The following is a 16,842-nucleotide window of genomic DNA, read 5'->3' on the forward strand; positions in this document are numbered from 1 at the left end:
ATAGGAGCAGAATCTCTTTACTTTAACAAAAAAATAATGTCTTTATGGAGAAGGACTATGCTATTAAGGGCATGTTCAAATTAAATATTAAAGCTAATAAAGTCAAATCTTCATTGTATATGTTGTGTTCTTTTAACATTTGGCATGCTAAACATTTTCATGTTAATAAACGACTAATAATTATATGAGTAGATTAGAAATTATCCCTAACTTATCCATGAATGAATTTGAGAAATGTGAATTTTGTAGTCAGATTAAAATAACTAAAGCTTTGCGTAAATTTGTACTTAATGAATATGAGTCTCTAGATTTAATTCATTTTGATCTATTTGAATTTGATGGTATATTGACTAGGTGTAGTAAAAGATATTTTATTACTTTCATAGATGACTATTTTGACTTCACTTTTATTTATTTATTGAAAAATAAAAGTGATGCATCATATGCTTTCAAATCATTTGTATGGTAGAAAGGTTAAAAGACTTCGTAGTGATACGAAAACTGAGTATGACTCGGAAAATTTCAACATGTTAGAAGAAATATAGGTTTTAATGTCGGTTGGAAAAAATGAAAAATGAACATTAATGTTGGTTTTGAAAAGGTGGATGTTTAATGTTGGTTTTCCACCGACATTAAAGAGTAAACTTTAATGTCGGTTTAAAACCGACATTAAAGGTCCTCCCTTTTGAAAATCAACATTAAAGATCCATTTTAATTATAATTTTAATAATTTTATTTTGTAAAAGAATATCAAATTCTCTTTCATACTTTACTCTTTCGATCTTCTCCTCAGTCGATACTTCCCGGCGTAAACCCTTTCTTCTCCAAATGGGATCCGCCCATTTCTTCTCTGATGCCCGTTTCTTCTCCGAATAACCATTGCTACCACCATTGTGCTCACCACCACCATTGTCGTTCTGCTCGCCCACCCTTCTAAACAAATTCGCCCACATTGCCCTCCTTCTAAACAAACTCGTCTGCGTCTCCCTCTCACATTCTCACCTGAGACTATTAATGTCGCTCCTACCTTTAACATTCTCAGCTTCTGCATCCACCTTCTAAACAAAATCGCTCGCGTCTCCCTCTCACATTCTCACCGTTGCTGTTGGAAAAATCACAGTTGTTGGGGCCTTCACCGTGTTATTCAAGCTATAAATGCATTCGGCGACGGTGTCCCTACTCGACGCTAACATCTAACTTCGGTAGTGGCTGCTGAAGCTTCACAGCAACGATAATTTCCATCTTCTTTCAAGTGGTCACGATTTTTTTAATTTAGGGTTTAAGCTGCAATGTTTTTTTACTTTGATTTAGATATGCACACTGCTTGCACTACTTGTTTCTCTTTTTCTAAAAGGAACTTTGATTTCATGTTTCTTTGAATAATTGTACATGGAGAAAGCTTGTCTGATTGTACTTTCTTTGGCTAACAGAATAATGAAGAAAGAAAGTTGAAATCCGCTTGTTTTTCCGTAATTGTATGCCCTTGCTTCCATTTCTTATCGACTTGTTAAAAGCTAAGGTGTTCAAAAAGCAAACTATAAATGTTCTTATTAGATATTTTTTTTTATCTCTGATAGAGTATTGGCTTCAATTTGAAAGAACGACGTATTTAGCCACTTCAGAACCTCGACTGCCTCCAAGTAAATTGTACATTGTAGGTAAATCATAGTAAGGTATCCATCAACAATATTCCTCTCTGAACATGGAATCCTAGGCAGAATTTCTGCACATATCATACTCGGGTTGTATAAAGCTTCAGAATTCATTCAAAAGTTTTAGTTTTCTTATTGTAAACATATTAAGTTGCATGTCTATATTTGTGCTTATTATTTTGTATGATCTTAAACATCCAAATCCAATTACTGAAGTCTGATTAAATGATGAAAATGTGATTCAGCCATCTGATGTATGATCACAGAGAATTGGGAAGCATCCAATGAAAATGGAGCACGTCAGACAACAAAGGTAGGTTGGTTTAAAATTTAATCATGAGCCCGTTCAAATAATTAATTGAAAAGTAAGGCATAATCTTTGTTGTTTTATCAAGACAAGATAGGCTCATAATCATGCATAAATATTGAAAGTGAAAATCCCATTAACTCCTTGGTTAAAGCTTATAAGTTACATAAACAATAGCAAAATTATTAATTAAGGGAAGTCCATAGGGACATCATCATTACCAAATGGTAACTATATTACAACTTAACTGGGAGTTAGCTTTTTTTTAATATTAAATGAATGTTTTGTGGAATTGTTTGTTTTGTGTATTTCAATGATGTAAAATGCTCACGAGTGTATGGAGCGTGCGAATTTTACTATTGTTATCCCTACCTTCTACCTTTTTCTCTACTCTAAAGTACCATCCTCGAAGTATGTTGTATGATGCGATGTTTCAATAATGCATGATATAATTTATATGTGGCAAGCAAAATATTTGAGGTCCTACTTATTTATGGTTTTGTGAATAATTTATTGATATTATTTTGTATAGCACATTAACATGTACATGAGAGAATACATCTGTGGGGCTGATCTTTTACTCATGAATGTTGTTGGTGTTGTTTTCCTGTTTTGCATCTAGAGGTTTCTTCCTATTTCGGATTTGCTTATTGTAAATGAATTTGTTTTTTTTTTTTTGTTTATCCATTTGTTGAGTGTTTTGTTGAACTCTTTGTTCAATTTGAAGTTTTGATGATTTGGGTGTAGATTAATCCAGTTTTATATTTAATTTAGGTGTTGGATGATGCATATTTGTTGTAGTTTTATATAGAAGTGTGGAAAAGTGTATGCTGAAATTTTAGTTGTTTAATCTTGTGCATTGTATGTGTTTATTATTGGTTGCTATGGAGGACAACATGCATTGTTTGATATGTGATTATATGTAAGTAGATATATTGGAAGATTTTGAGTAGTTGATCTTATGGTGTTGAATATAGTTGTGTTTATTGATATATGATTATATATAAGTGTTGGATGATGTGTATTTGTTGTAGTTCTATATGGAAGTGTATGCTGGAATTTCAGGTATTCTTGTGTGCATTGCAGGTGAAATAGTTATAAGGTTTGTCATTGAGTAGTAGGCATTCTATAGCTAGCGTGCAAGCAATTTTTTTTATTTTTTTACAATATACGATGACGAACATTTCCGGACGTAATTCGAGCCAAATAATGTCGGTTTTGCCGTCATAAAAAAATAGTGTAATTCGAGCCGTCATAAAAGTGTCTTTAATGTCGGTTTAAAAACGACATTAAAGACATCTGTAATGTCGATTCAAAACAAAATTAAAGACATCTTTAATGTTGGTGAAAAAACGACATTAAAGATATCTCATAAGTGACATTAAAGACATCTTTAATGTCGGTTACTATCGACATTAACGATCAACCGACATTAAAGGCCTTCAATAACACCATCAAAGATGTCGGTTTATAACTGACATTGAAGGCCTTTAATGTTGGTTTATAACCAACATTAAAGCCCAACTGACATTAAAGGTCTTTAATAACGCTCGCAAAGATGTCGGTCGTCAAGTGACATTAAAGGCCAGATTTCTTGTAGTAACACTTTCTATAACTCACATGCAATAATACACGAAAAGTGTCATACCCCCTCCCAGATCACTTTTTCTTAACCGAAGAGATGACATGAAGCCAACTGATATTGTTCTCCTTCTAATGATACATGTTGACCCTACTGAAACTATAACACAACTAAACTTAAACTTAATCAAAACATGAAACATACATACACTACGGAAGTTTGAAACCAAACTTTATACGATAAAGTAATATGGCCCAACTTAGAACAACAAAGTTTAACAAGTCTTATATAGACATAAACAAACCTAAAGATATAGACCACTCCACATACTAACTCTTACAACCCACAACTTACTCAAGTGCAACTGACGACTGAAATATAGACAATATGCATTAGCTAAACACAAGACATACTGGTATGATACTCAAAATACTCTAGCAGATAGGCAGAAGTAGTCAGACATTGAGTCCACAATCTCTACTAGAAAAGTAAGAAAATATTTTTAGACAAATCATGAGTAATAAATAAACTTAGCAAAGCAAATAAGTAGTTCTCTAACTCTTCTTTTTCTTTCTATATCTTGAATTTTTGTATACCTTTTGAGATGGAGCTCTAGGCATTAGCAGTACTATCATCTCAATATAAAGCTTCAAGATAGTAATCTAGTCATCCGTAGAGGCCCTCATCTCAACCTAGACTAAAACATGCTTAATAAATCTCATGCTTTAAAACATTGTCTCAAACTAAAACAACATGTTTATATAAATATTTTGCGTAAAACAAGTCTCAAATTTGTAAATTAAGTTTTGCTTAAATAAATCTTAAATTTAAATACTTCAGAAACTTAGCATTCGTATGCTTGCTCATAGATCTCATGTTTAAGAATTAACTTAACAACATCAGTAAACATAAGTTTTTCAAATTCCTTCTAAACTTTAAACTCATGCTTTGGAAATAACTTTCTAAATCAAGTATAGCTCAAATATTTTAACTCAAAGCAGGTTACAAACATTTTTTAGTAAATCATGTTTAGAAATCAATTTGAAACTCATTTATGTCACTCACAAATGGTAGCTAAATCCTCGGGTTATCAATTTTTCCAATCTCTTCTTCATTTGAAATTAGAGGAATTTAAATTCAATTTAATCCTATAAATTCATAAACTATCCAAACTTTACTCAAAAATTGCAAAAGCACAAAAAATGACTCAAAATTAGCATTTGGGCATGGGTTGACACTAGGCAAAAAGGTAAGCAACAAGCACGTGAAGGCTCCCCAAGATGTCTGACTGCATGCAAACCTCACACTAGGCTTGCCCGTGCCTATGGTCGCTGACCTCATGCCGTGTCCTGTGTGCCCTTACGTGCACATGACTATCGCATGGCCTTGATGTTGGTTTTTATTGTGCTGTATAATAATTTTATGGATAATTGGTTTATTGTTTAATTATTTAATAAAAGTTATTATTTCACATTATTATTCAATTGCATGTTATTGTATAATAATATCCATGAATCTGTTATTATATTTTAAATGTCCCTAATTGATTATTATTATGGGAACAATGATAAATTAAGATTAGTATGTGTTATAATTGATAATCATATGATGATTATATATGTAGAGACATAAATTATAATCATATTTTCTTATTAAAGAATAAGAATTGAACTGACCCCTTTTGAGATTATTACATGAACATGTATCATAAAGCATCTCAAATAATTGAGTATTTTGACCCTTAGCCCTGAGATTATCATAGTGTCAAATATAAGAATTAATTTATTATAATGCAATGAAACGTTATCTTTAAGCAGATAATTACAAAGTGTATTCGAATACGTTATGAATTATGTAGTTGACAATGATTAATCAAGATGGAATTTATCCCTCTTGTTATGAAGATATATCTTTGAGCCCCTTGATTAAGGGTGATTGTGGAAATGCATGGTCGTGCTATAAATGAATTAATAAGGGTATTTATGTCATTTATTATTTCAGTATGCTTATTGATTGTGAAAGCAATTGAATTAGATAAGGTGACTTTGTCCATGCCTTATATTCAATTATAAATATCGTGTGATAAAAGGATTAAAGCAATAATTATATTAGGTCATGTTGGATTATTGACTTAATTTAATACGCGTAGCCATAATGTCTTGCTAGAGACCAATTATGACTTATGGGCCATAAAGTTATAGGTCTATTGCCATATTAAATTAACCTAAAGAGTCGCACACGAAAGAACTGGGTCGAATTTGTCTTTAGGCTAGTTAAATTAATAAAATCCAATTGGAGAATTGGAATCCTATTAAGAAACGTAATTAATAAGCCCAATTGGGGAATTGGAAGCTTTTTAGGAATCCTAAGCTTATTAGAAATCCTAAGCTTATTAGAAAAACCCAGGAAGCCTATAAATAAGACCTTAGGGGTCTTATTTTACATACAAGCAAAGACATAAAATTCGTTCTACACAAAGAGAGAATAGAGAGAGTCAAAATTCTCACTTTGTAAGGTTTTAGCAGACCCAAATTTGAGGAGTCGAATTCTCAGTTCGTGTGTGGATACTGTCATAGAACGCTTGTGATTTCATAGTTTTTCAATTATACAAATTTGGAGAATCATCCTTATCAGAATAAGGAATTTTGAATTTGGAACATCGACATAGAGGTATGTTTATTCATGACTTAATTGTTTATCCCAGTCTGTTTATGCTTTCTAAGGGTTAAAACAAAATTATGTTAATTTTGCCGCATCTAGTGCTAGTTTGTTTTCCAATACTTGGTGCGAGCCTCATGTTGCCTGAATAAGTGGGTGTGTAAAAAACATGGAAGAACCTCACTACCTTGCAAACACACGCACTACAACATCTTGCCTCCTTAAAGCTCTACCAGACTTCAAACTTGGAACAAAAAATCTACGAATTCCATAAACTAACTTCAAATTCCCAAACCCATAACTTTTAAACTAGCCATCAAAATGGACATGTTCCTTCTACAAAGTTGCTTACCTCAAAATTTTAGCTTCAAATTCTGAGTAATGAGTTCTGTAGCCTTAAAAACCCTTAACATTGTTTAGTTTTCCTTAGAAAATGACCTTCTTCTCTTTCTTTAAACCGATGAACATCTTTCTCAATCCTCTTTGTCCAATAGCCCTACTCATAAACAAGACTTCTTTATGATTCTTTTGAGACAAGAATGAACGAAAACAAACGAGTGGAGCTATGTTTAAATGGAATTCACCTTATATAGTGGCTTTTGCATGTTCAGCCTGCCACCTTCTACTTGTCATAATTTGAAAGCTTGCATGCCTTAGCCACCTGTTTCCCACTCCACCGAATGGCCTTGAACGCCTAAGGGCCATCTTTTTCACATAGCAACCTTTATCAACTTGTAAAACCATTCAACAATGCAATGTCGCATGACATGCCCCTTCTTGTCGCGAAGTTTACCTCACATAACATGCCTTTGGCCTGGCCCCATGGTCATCTCCCGTGGAGCTTACTTGACTTGTCTTGACCCCTAACAAGTTGGCTACCCATGGCCTTCTCACCTATGTGTGTCTAGCATGCCACATGCTTCGAAGGCTATTTGACACCCTTGGCCACCTAGCTTATTTAGCCAAATATCAACCAACTTTTTTTTCTCCTGGGCCACCAACCCTTAAACCCTACCAATTAGGCGATTTCTCTTTAACTCTTCCTTTACCAAAGCAACCAAAGAAAATTAAACGCATAAACACAATAACCACTAACTCTTTAGCCTTCTTTCTAACTTAGAAATTCAAAGGGAATGATAGGTTTAGGGTTTAGGAAAAAAACTTAACCTTACTCTCCTGAGATGAATGGTAAAGTCGGGAGGAAAAATAAGACTCTAGCTGAGTTAGTAGTTTCCCTTTTACTCAACTTAGGAGTTTCATCTTATTGGTTGGGTGAAATTATCCTTATCGTATGTTATTCCTTAATAGAATTTCAAAATCTAAAAACACTACTTCACCTTACAAAATCCTAAATAAAAGGGAAAACTTGTCGTACTTTAGAAATTGAGGTTTTGTAACGCCCCAATACTTCGAGGTAAAATTTTTGTCATTTTATGTAAATTTTGGGGAAATTAAACTTTTTGGTGTTAATTCGTTTTGTTGGTTTTGATGAAGGAAGAAAAAGAAATCGAAGTGTATGATTTTTTTTTATTAATATGGTGTAAATTAATATAATAATAATATAATATAAATTATATTATTATTATTATTAATTATGTTATTATTATTATTATTATTATTATTATCATCATTATTATTAACTATATTATTATTTTATTATTATTATTATTATTACTAATTACATTATTATTATTATTTAATATATATATATATATATATATATATATAATTTGTTTTTTAAAAAAACCCTAGCAAGCCGCGCGTCCGCCCCCCTCATCCGTTCTCTTTCTCCATCTCCGTTTTCAGCTTCGCGAAGCCAATGCCGCCGCCGTCTCGCCATCCTTTCTCTTCCGCACGCGTCTCCGTCTCCGGCTCTATCTCCATCTCTGTCTCCGTCTCCGTCGTCGGCGGTTTTATAACTCCAACGTTCATTTGTCGCGGCCGCACCATTTCCGATCTCCCTCTCGGGCTCACACAACCGGACGCCGCCGTGCGTCCTTCGTCCAACCGTGTCTTCCGACGCCCCGCCGCCCTCCGCCGCGTTGAAGCAGAGCCGGTCATCGAACTCCTCCAAGCCGCGAAACATCACGATCGTCGAACGCCCGAAGATCCGTCGCTCGTGGTTGCCCCGGTTTCAAGCTGCCCCGACCCGAGAACCCTAATCCAATCTAACCCGTAAATTCAAGCCGCGAGTCGAGTCAAGTCGAGCTGAGCCGAGCTGCGAGCCGAGCCACGAGCCGAGTCAAGCCGAGTTGAGCTGAGCCGCGAGCCGAGTCAAGCCGAGTTGAACCGTGAGCCGTGAGCCGCGAGCCGAGGGTGAGCCGAGCCGAGCCGAGCCACCTAAGCCATTTTTTTCTGCCTCCACTTCGGGTCACGGTGAGTCTTCGGTAAGGAATATTTTGGTAATTTACCCAATGTTGCTATAACCGTTTCGAGTTTGAATATTGGAGTAAGACTTGGTCCTATCTTTCGTTCCTTGAAGGTATTAGGGATTTGAAGCACAAGTTCTCGGGTCCCACGGCAAATTTATTTGAGGATAGCTCCCTTTACTCGGATAAGCCGACGTTTGTTGTTTCGAATGATTTAAAAGGGTGACTTTTACTAGTGTCATCGTTTAAACCCTTATGTTTTCATTTAGGTGGATTCGTTGAGCGTGGACTCGATTAAGGGGCATAACCAAGTTTCAGGTAAGGGATTTCCTACTACTGGACCTCGGGTCGAGGCTGGAAACGTAGTAATCCACAAGGGATTATACGTTAGAAACTGTACTGAATGAATTGATGCATGTTTGACTATTACATATCACTTATATGTTCTTGTCTGATTAAAGGTAGCGTGACCGCTAGTTGTAGCTTGTGTGCCATCGTGTGAAATGAGTTGTTTACGGATAGACACCGATGCCTGAATGTTCTGTGTTTTTTAGTTATGTTAATGGGCTATGTTGTGAACTGGATTTATATGGCGATGGACTTAAAAGTCTTAAGGTTAGGTATGTGGTAGTCTATTGTCTGGATATTGGTTATGGAGTTATGTCGTGGAAGGACTATGCGTCCGATTCTGATTTGACTAGTTGACTAGATCTAAAGAATATCACAATGATGTGTGAAATGGATACACATGAAGCAACTGAGGATATGGTTGTTTAAACCTATTCTATCAGACTGGCGAAGTCTATGACGAAATTGTAATATGAACGTAGTCGGAGTGTGACTGTTGTAGACGGTTTAGTATGGACTGAGGGGTAACGGTTAGCTTCATCTATGGGGTAGTGTACCTTACTGATATGTGTATCCTTCGGGATCACTAGATTGATACGTGCATCCTTCGGGATCACTAGACCGATAGGTGTATCCTTCGGGGTCACTAGACTAATACGTTTATCCTTCGGGATCACTAGACTGATACGTGCATCCTTCGAGATCACGAGACTGATGTGTGCATTTTACGGAACCACTAGACTGTTTAAGTAGGGTACCCCTGAATAGGAAGTTAACTGTTATTCCCTAACGGGCCAAGTAGTGGGTCCCTTACTGGGTATGTTTTATACTCACCCTTTCTCCTCTTTAACTTTTCAGGTAAGGGTACAGCGAGGGGCAGACCGACGAGAGGCAAGAAGGATGCATGAAGGCCATATGGACGCGTCTGGTTTTCTTTGTGCTTGCGCTGATGTATTTTTGTTACTCTCTATTTTCATTGTCAGATCGAGTCACGGTTAGAATATTTGGTTTTGTGCGTTGTGTTTGATGATTTGAGTACTGTATTTTGAAACTCTCGTGACTGCGATTTAAAATAGGGTCCGAAACTGCTTTTGTAATATTATAAAACATTTCTAATGAATCGTAACCAGTCCTTTATGAGTTTGTGTGTTTTGGTGGTCGAGTCTTAGTATTGAGTAGTGACCTCAGCTTAGTCCGGAAAGTTGTGTCGTTACAGGTTTCTTGCTTTCGTTAAAATTCCAAACCATAAAAGAAGAAAACTTGCTAGTAGAGCCTATGAATGTGTCTTTATAGGTTATGGCTTAAATAGTAAAGCCTATAGGTTATATGATCTAATAAACCAAGCATTCATTGAATCAAATGTTGTCAACTTCTTTGAGGATGGATTTAAATGATGAGGACTCTCTTGAGTCAAATAGAAATTGGCATCTAGTAGACCTACCTTTCGGTTGTAAAGTTATAGGTTTTAAGTGGATTCTAAAAAAGAAACTCAAACCTGATGGAATAATAGACAAGCTTAAAACTAGGTTAGTAATCAAAGGGTTTAGAAAAAGAGAAAACAGAGAAAACATAGACTTCTTTGACACCTTCTCACCGGTCACTAAGGTTAACCTCAATTTGTGGCCCTTGCTTCCTTAAACAACCTTCTAATACTCACCATATGAATGTTAAGACCGTTTTCCTCAATGGAGAACTAGAAGAAGAGATTTATATAAAACAACCTAAAGGTTTTATTGTCCATGGTGAAGAAAACAAAGTCTGTAAATTTGTGTCATACCCCACCTCGTGCACCTCCTTACTAGGCCCGGATGTGGCTTGAAGTCGATGATATCGCTCCCTTCGAGAACGACACCAACTGACCCTTAAACTTTAACTTTTAAAAAATAAACAAGCAGAAGTTAAAACACAAATTTTTTTAAAGACAACTGAGTAAAACCATTCTCATTAAACAAACTTTATATATGGTTTATACAGACATGACTTAACTTTATTTACATAGATACATAACCCAAAATCAACTTTCCTAAACCTAAGTTTGATAGTATAAAAGACAACCTAAAACAATATAAGTACAAAACAACAAGACACATGCGATATTTAAACAAAGTTCTTTAGCAGACTAATAACAGAGATTCAGGCTCTAAGGACACGATTTCTACCTGAAAAGTGGGAAAACATTTTGAAGATCAGTGTGAGCTAAATAAGCTCAATGAGTGATAATTTCTCTAAATAACTTATCACAAACTTTTTAGAAGCAATAAATCATAAATCCTTTGAAATAGTAAACAATGAACAATATCGTGAAAGCTTAAACTTCATAAATATTTAGGAACAGTAACTTAAATCCTTGTTTTTCTTGTTCGAATCCCAAGTACCTACTCCTATGAGATGGTAGTAGTTACTCAATACGAACCCGTTCATAAATTTCAGAGATGGACATCCTCAATCCCTAGCTCATTCCTATAGATAAGTGTCCTTACCTATCATTGGCGCCCCTTTTCCTACCTCGTTAAAGGTTGCTTGAGACATCTTGGTTATGAGAAAATATTTATAAAGTCGTAAGCTTTAAACTTCTTTAAGAATCCTTTTGAATGAGGAGCCTTTAAATCTCATAAAACCTTGATAAACTCATTTTCTAATATGCTATAAACATTTCTTAGTAATCAATATGCTTGAGTAAATACCTTAATGAATCATATACTTTGGAAACTATTCATAAAACATCTTAAACATTTAATTCAAATCATTCATAACCAATAGCTTAAGAACATGCTTGAAATCACTTTAATAAGTTCATTTTTCATTCACAGATACAAGCTTAAGTCCTTAGTCTATAGATTTGCCTAATCTCTCCTTAACCTGAAATAATGGTAAAATAATTCATTTAATTTCCCTTAACCAAGAAAATATCAAAAGTTTACTTAAAACTTCCAAAAATCATCAAAAAGGCCCCAAAAACATCTCTTGACACATGTTGGCACGCAGGGATGGGTGGTAGGGCCTTGGCTGGCATGCTAGGCTACCCACATACTAACCTCATGCACGGGCACGTTGCACGCCTCACCTGGTTGTATGTCTGACGTCTTGCATTGCCCTCTTGCACACAGGGCTTGCCGCCCGCCTCCTTGCGCGTTGCTTTCCTTGCGCACAAGTTATGCGTTCAATATTAGTCTCAATGCATCACTAACCTCTATTAACTCCAACGTGTACGCCCATCTCGCCTAATAAACCTTGCCACTCGGCCAGCCTCTAACTTGCCCAGAAATTCATTTTTCGTCTATAAACATAATCCCACTAAGAAAAATCATAACTAAAAATTCTTAACTCTTTTAAGGAAACTTTCTTGTACAAAATTTCTTATAGATGTCGTAGCTTGGTTACCTCAAAATTTCAGCTCCTAATTTCAAAGGATGTGTCAGTCAGCCTTCCACACTTTTGAAAAGCTAGTCTGCGAGTTTGCCTTCTCGCTCTATCTATAGTAAAGAAATGCCTACCCTCAACTGTCTTTCTTTCTTTCTCCTCACATGCCAAGTCTAGGGGTTTCACATTAGCTTAGTTATAGCGTTAAATATAATTCCACTACTTGCCAGATCATAAATAAGGGATTAGACAGAAAGTGTAATAATGAATTGTACACCTACCTACCTGCGAGTAAGAGAAGAAGGTGACCCCAAGCTCGATCTTCGCCAAGCTAGCATTTTGAAAAGGAAATTCTCTACGATCTAGGCTAGGCCTGCCTGACGCTCCTAATAGAGTGAGTTGGTAGACCGATGTGATTGATAGTGATTCTTTTCCAAGTCAAGAAGTCGATCCAGTGGGTCTAACCTGGCATCTTATTTAGGACGAGGTGACATCTGAGTTGATTGATCTTGTTTATACAATAGAAAAAACTTAACTCGATAGGAGTTGTGGATAAAAGCTCAAAGAATTTGCGAAATGTGAAAAGCAGATTTTCCATGTTAAGCTGGCACACTGGATAGGAGGGAAAAGGCACTTCTGCTTGGGCTTGGGCAATTGGTCTATGGTCGATTCAATAAGAAATAGGAATTGAGTTCTACCTCTAGGCTTTCTTCTTCTTTCTTTTGTTTTCACTCTTTCTGCTCTGTAGCCTTTTGGAAGTGCATCTTGTTTAGATTGCTCCGAAGATTGACCTTTTTCTCTTCCTTCAACTCAAACTCCACTTTCCATTGCTCAAATTCATTCGGAAGCCCTAGTATAGAGATTATACTCATTTTGTGCGTTTTTTAGAATAATTTCAACCAAAATGCACAAGTGAATTGGGAGAAATGTCCTTCTGAAGTTACGTATTTACATTGAACCCTACATGGACCTTTATCGACACCTTCTACTTGTTGAAATTTAACTTAAACATGCTAAGGATACCTGTAAAGCACTTCATCATCTCTACCTCTTCAACATCTCGCCTAATCAAAATGCCTAAGTGTCCAATAACAAGCCAAACGCCTAGTGTCAAATGCCTTGCTAACCTCCAAACATGGACACTAGCAACTTTTTCCTCGCGTGAAAGCCCTAACCTCAAACCTTTCTAACCTCTTCTGGTCTTCGCCACCCAACTTAAACACCTAAAGACGCCCTTCATCGCCCAATAACCTCTATGGACAAGCTTCCTCGCCTAGACAAGCACACACTCAAGTTTGGCCGCCCATGACACTCAAATGGAGGTTCTTCTCGCCTAGTGTCCTTCCAACAAGTTTTTGGCCGCCTAGCTCAACTTCAAACGCGTAATAACTTATTTTAGATATTATTTTCCTTCCTTTTGGCCACCGACATACCACCAAATAACATTTAAACGCCTAATACTCCATCCTTGACACTTAGCCAATTTTTTCTCTTTTTCCAACAACCATGACACACCTTTAATGACTCTTTGAGTTCCTTTTCAACTTTAACCTCAATCAACTCTTATCCTTTTAAGCTCTTCAAAAGATTTAAGTTTTCCTAAAATTCGGGGTTTACAATTAGATAAATCTCTTTACGGTCTAAAACAAGCTCCTAAGCAATGACATGAAAAATTTGATAGCTTAATCTTACCTACAAGCTTCAAAGTCAATGAAAGTGACAAATACATCTACCATAAATTTGAAAACAATCTTTGCACATTCTTGTGTTTATATGTAGATGATTTATTAATTCTTGGGTTAAATGTGCATGTCATGAATGATGTAAAAACCATGTTAAGTGCAAATTTTGACATGAAAGAATTGGGAGAAGTTAGTGTAATTTAGGAATAAAAGTACCTAGGTCTGAGAAGGAAATTCTTTTTATCTTACGTAAAAAAGATTCTAAAGACATATAATTACTTTGAATGTAAACCAGTTTGTACTCCTTATGACCCTAATGTAAAGTTGTTCAACAAATTAATGATAGTGTTAATCAATCTACGTGGGTATGGTGGTCTTTTCATGCGTGTCATAGCCGCCGATGCTCGGTTAGGGGTGAAGCGAGGTCAAAACGAAAAATAATTTCTTTATTAAAAGATTGTGTTAATGTATAAATCTCTTAGGGTGTTAACGTATAAAATCTCTTATAATTAGGAATATATTATTTGATTTTATTTGTTTCCTTCTTTTATCACGAAGGCCTCTTGTATTTATTCCCCTTTTTACTTGATGTAATAATATAAGAATAATATTCAATAAAATACAATTACATGGTATCAGAGCTTTAACCTAGTTACTGTTCAGCCGCCGCTGCCACCGAAAATTGTCGACGTCCACGTTTCGTCTCTCCGCTGCACTCTCCAATCTCAGATGTCCAGCCTCTTCGATCGTCGTCCGTAGTGTTACAGATCCACATCTTTGTAACCTCTCTATTCAGCCCTGATCATCGTGATATGCATCTCTGTGATACCGACCTCTTCAACGTTATAGATTTTGGCCTCTTCAGCATCGATCTACGTGAAACTCGTTTTCAGTCGTCCGTGAAACCCGTCTCCAGCCGTCTGTAAAACCCGAAAACTCGTCCCTCCCCTGAAACTCGAAACCCGAAAACTGACCCAAAACCGTCTCCAGTCGTTCTTAAACCTCTTTGTTATAGATCCAAAACCCAAAACCGTCCTGAAACCTGAAACCATCCTGCTTTTATTTTTTTATTTTTTTATTTTTTCGATCGCTGACTTGCTTTCTTCTTGTGAGTAGATGGAGAAAAATGAAATTGCTCGTCCAATTAGCAAAATTCTTGATGGCTCTAATTATATTACATGGAAAAATCAAATGAAAAGCTTCTTAATTGGATGGAAATTATGGCGTATTGTCACAGGCGATATTACCAAACTGACTAAACTAGGCAAGGAAGATGACAGTAAATTTATCGAACACCTTGAAGAATGAGACAGCAAAAATCATCAGATTATTACCTAGCTTAGTAAAACATCAATTCCTGCTATCCATACACAATTTGATGCTTTTGAAAAAGCTAAGGAGTTATGGGATTTTTTGTCTACACGGTTTAAATCTGTCGGATTAGCTTATTACTATCAGTTGCACAGTAGTCTTGTCAATCTCAATCAAGAAGTTGGTCAATCAATTAATGAATATCTAGCAATACTTCAACCTATCTGGACTCAACAAATCAACTCAAATCAGTAAAAATCATCTTCATCTTATTAAAGTCCTTATGGGATTACGTCCAGAATATGAATCTATTAGCACTGTCTTACTACACCGCAGTCCTCTGCCCTCATTGGATACAACTATCCAAGAGATATTATTTGAAGAAAAACGTCTTGGCATTAATCTCTCCAAACATTCTGATGTTGCCCTTGCAGACACTTATTCACCATCTCGAGCATCAAGCCCATTTTGTACAAATTGTAAGCTCACTGATCACAAATTTATTAATTGTCCTAAAATAGAATGCAGGTATTGCCATAAGCCAGGTCATATTCTGGATCATTGTCCCATAAAACCACCTCGAACTCAAAGCTACTCTACAAAAGCAAAGAACTTTACTAAACCTGGTACCTTTGTTGTTGCTGTTGCTTCAGATAATTCAACCACCCCAAATTTTCAGATAAGTAATCTTCAAAGCCTGTTAGAACAGTTAATTTCACCATTTTCCTCTGCACTTGTCGTCTCACCAGGTAATCGATAGCTTCTTGACTCTGCCTATTGCAATCATATGACATCTAATTATTCTCTTATGACCACTCCTAGTCCTGTTAAATCCTTACCTCCCATTTATGCTGCCGATGGCAATTGTATGAACATCACTCACATTGGCACCATTAATACCCCCAATTTGAATCTTCCTCATACTTATTGTGTCCCAAACTTAACTTTTAATCTAGTATCTGTTGGTCAACTATGCGACCTTGGCTTAACTGTTTCTTTTTCTCCCAATGGTTGTCAAGTTCAGGATCCACAGACTGGACAGACGATTGGGACGAGTCGCAAAGTGGGAAGGTTGTTTGAGCTCCTATCACTTCAGGTTTCTCCACCTTCATCCATCTCTGCTCCTGTCACTGACTCTGATACATATCAGTGGCATCTTCGTCTTGGTCATGCTTCTCCTAAAAAATTGTGTCATCTAATTTCTGTTAACAATTTAAATAATGTTACCAAGTTTGTCCCTTTTAATTGTTTAAATTGCAAACTTACTAAACAACCTGCTTTGTCTTTTCCTCCATTCACTTCTATATGTGATAAACCTTTTGATTTAATACATTTTGATATTTGGGGTCCTGCTCCTACTACCACTATCCATGGTTATCGATATTATGTTTTATTCGTTGAGGATTTCTCTCGATTTATCTGGATTTATTTTCTCAAGCACCGCTCTGAATTATCTCGCACTTATATTGAGTTTGCTAACATGATTCACCCTCAATTCTCTCGTCCTGTCAAAACCCTTCGCCCTGACAATGCCTTAGAGTATAAAAACTCCACTCTTCTATCTTTTCTTTCC

This window comes from Cucumis melo, chromosome 8 (genome assembly GCF_025177605.1).
Source record: "Cucumis melo cultivar AY chromosome 8, USDA_Cmelo_AY_1.0, whole genome shotgun sequence".
NCBI classification, from domain to species: Eukaryota; Viridiplantae; Streptophyta; class Magnoliopsida; order Cucurbitales; family Cucurbitaceae; genus Cucumis; species Cucumis melo.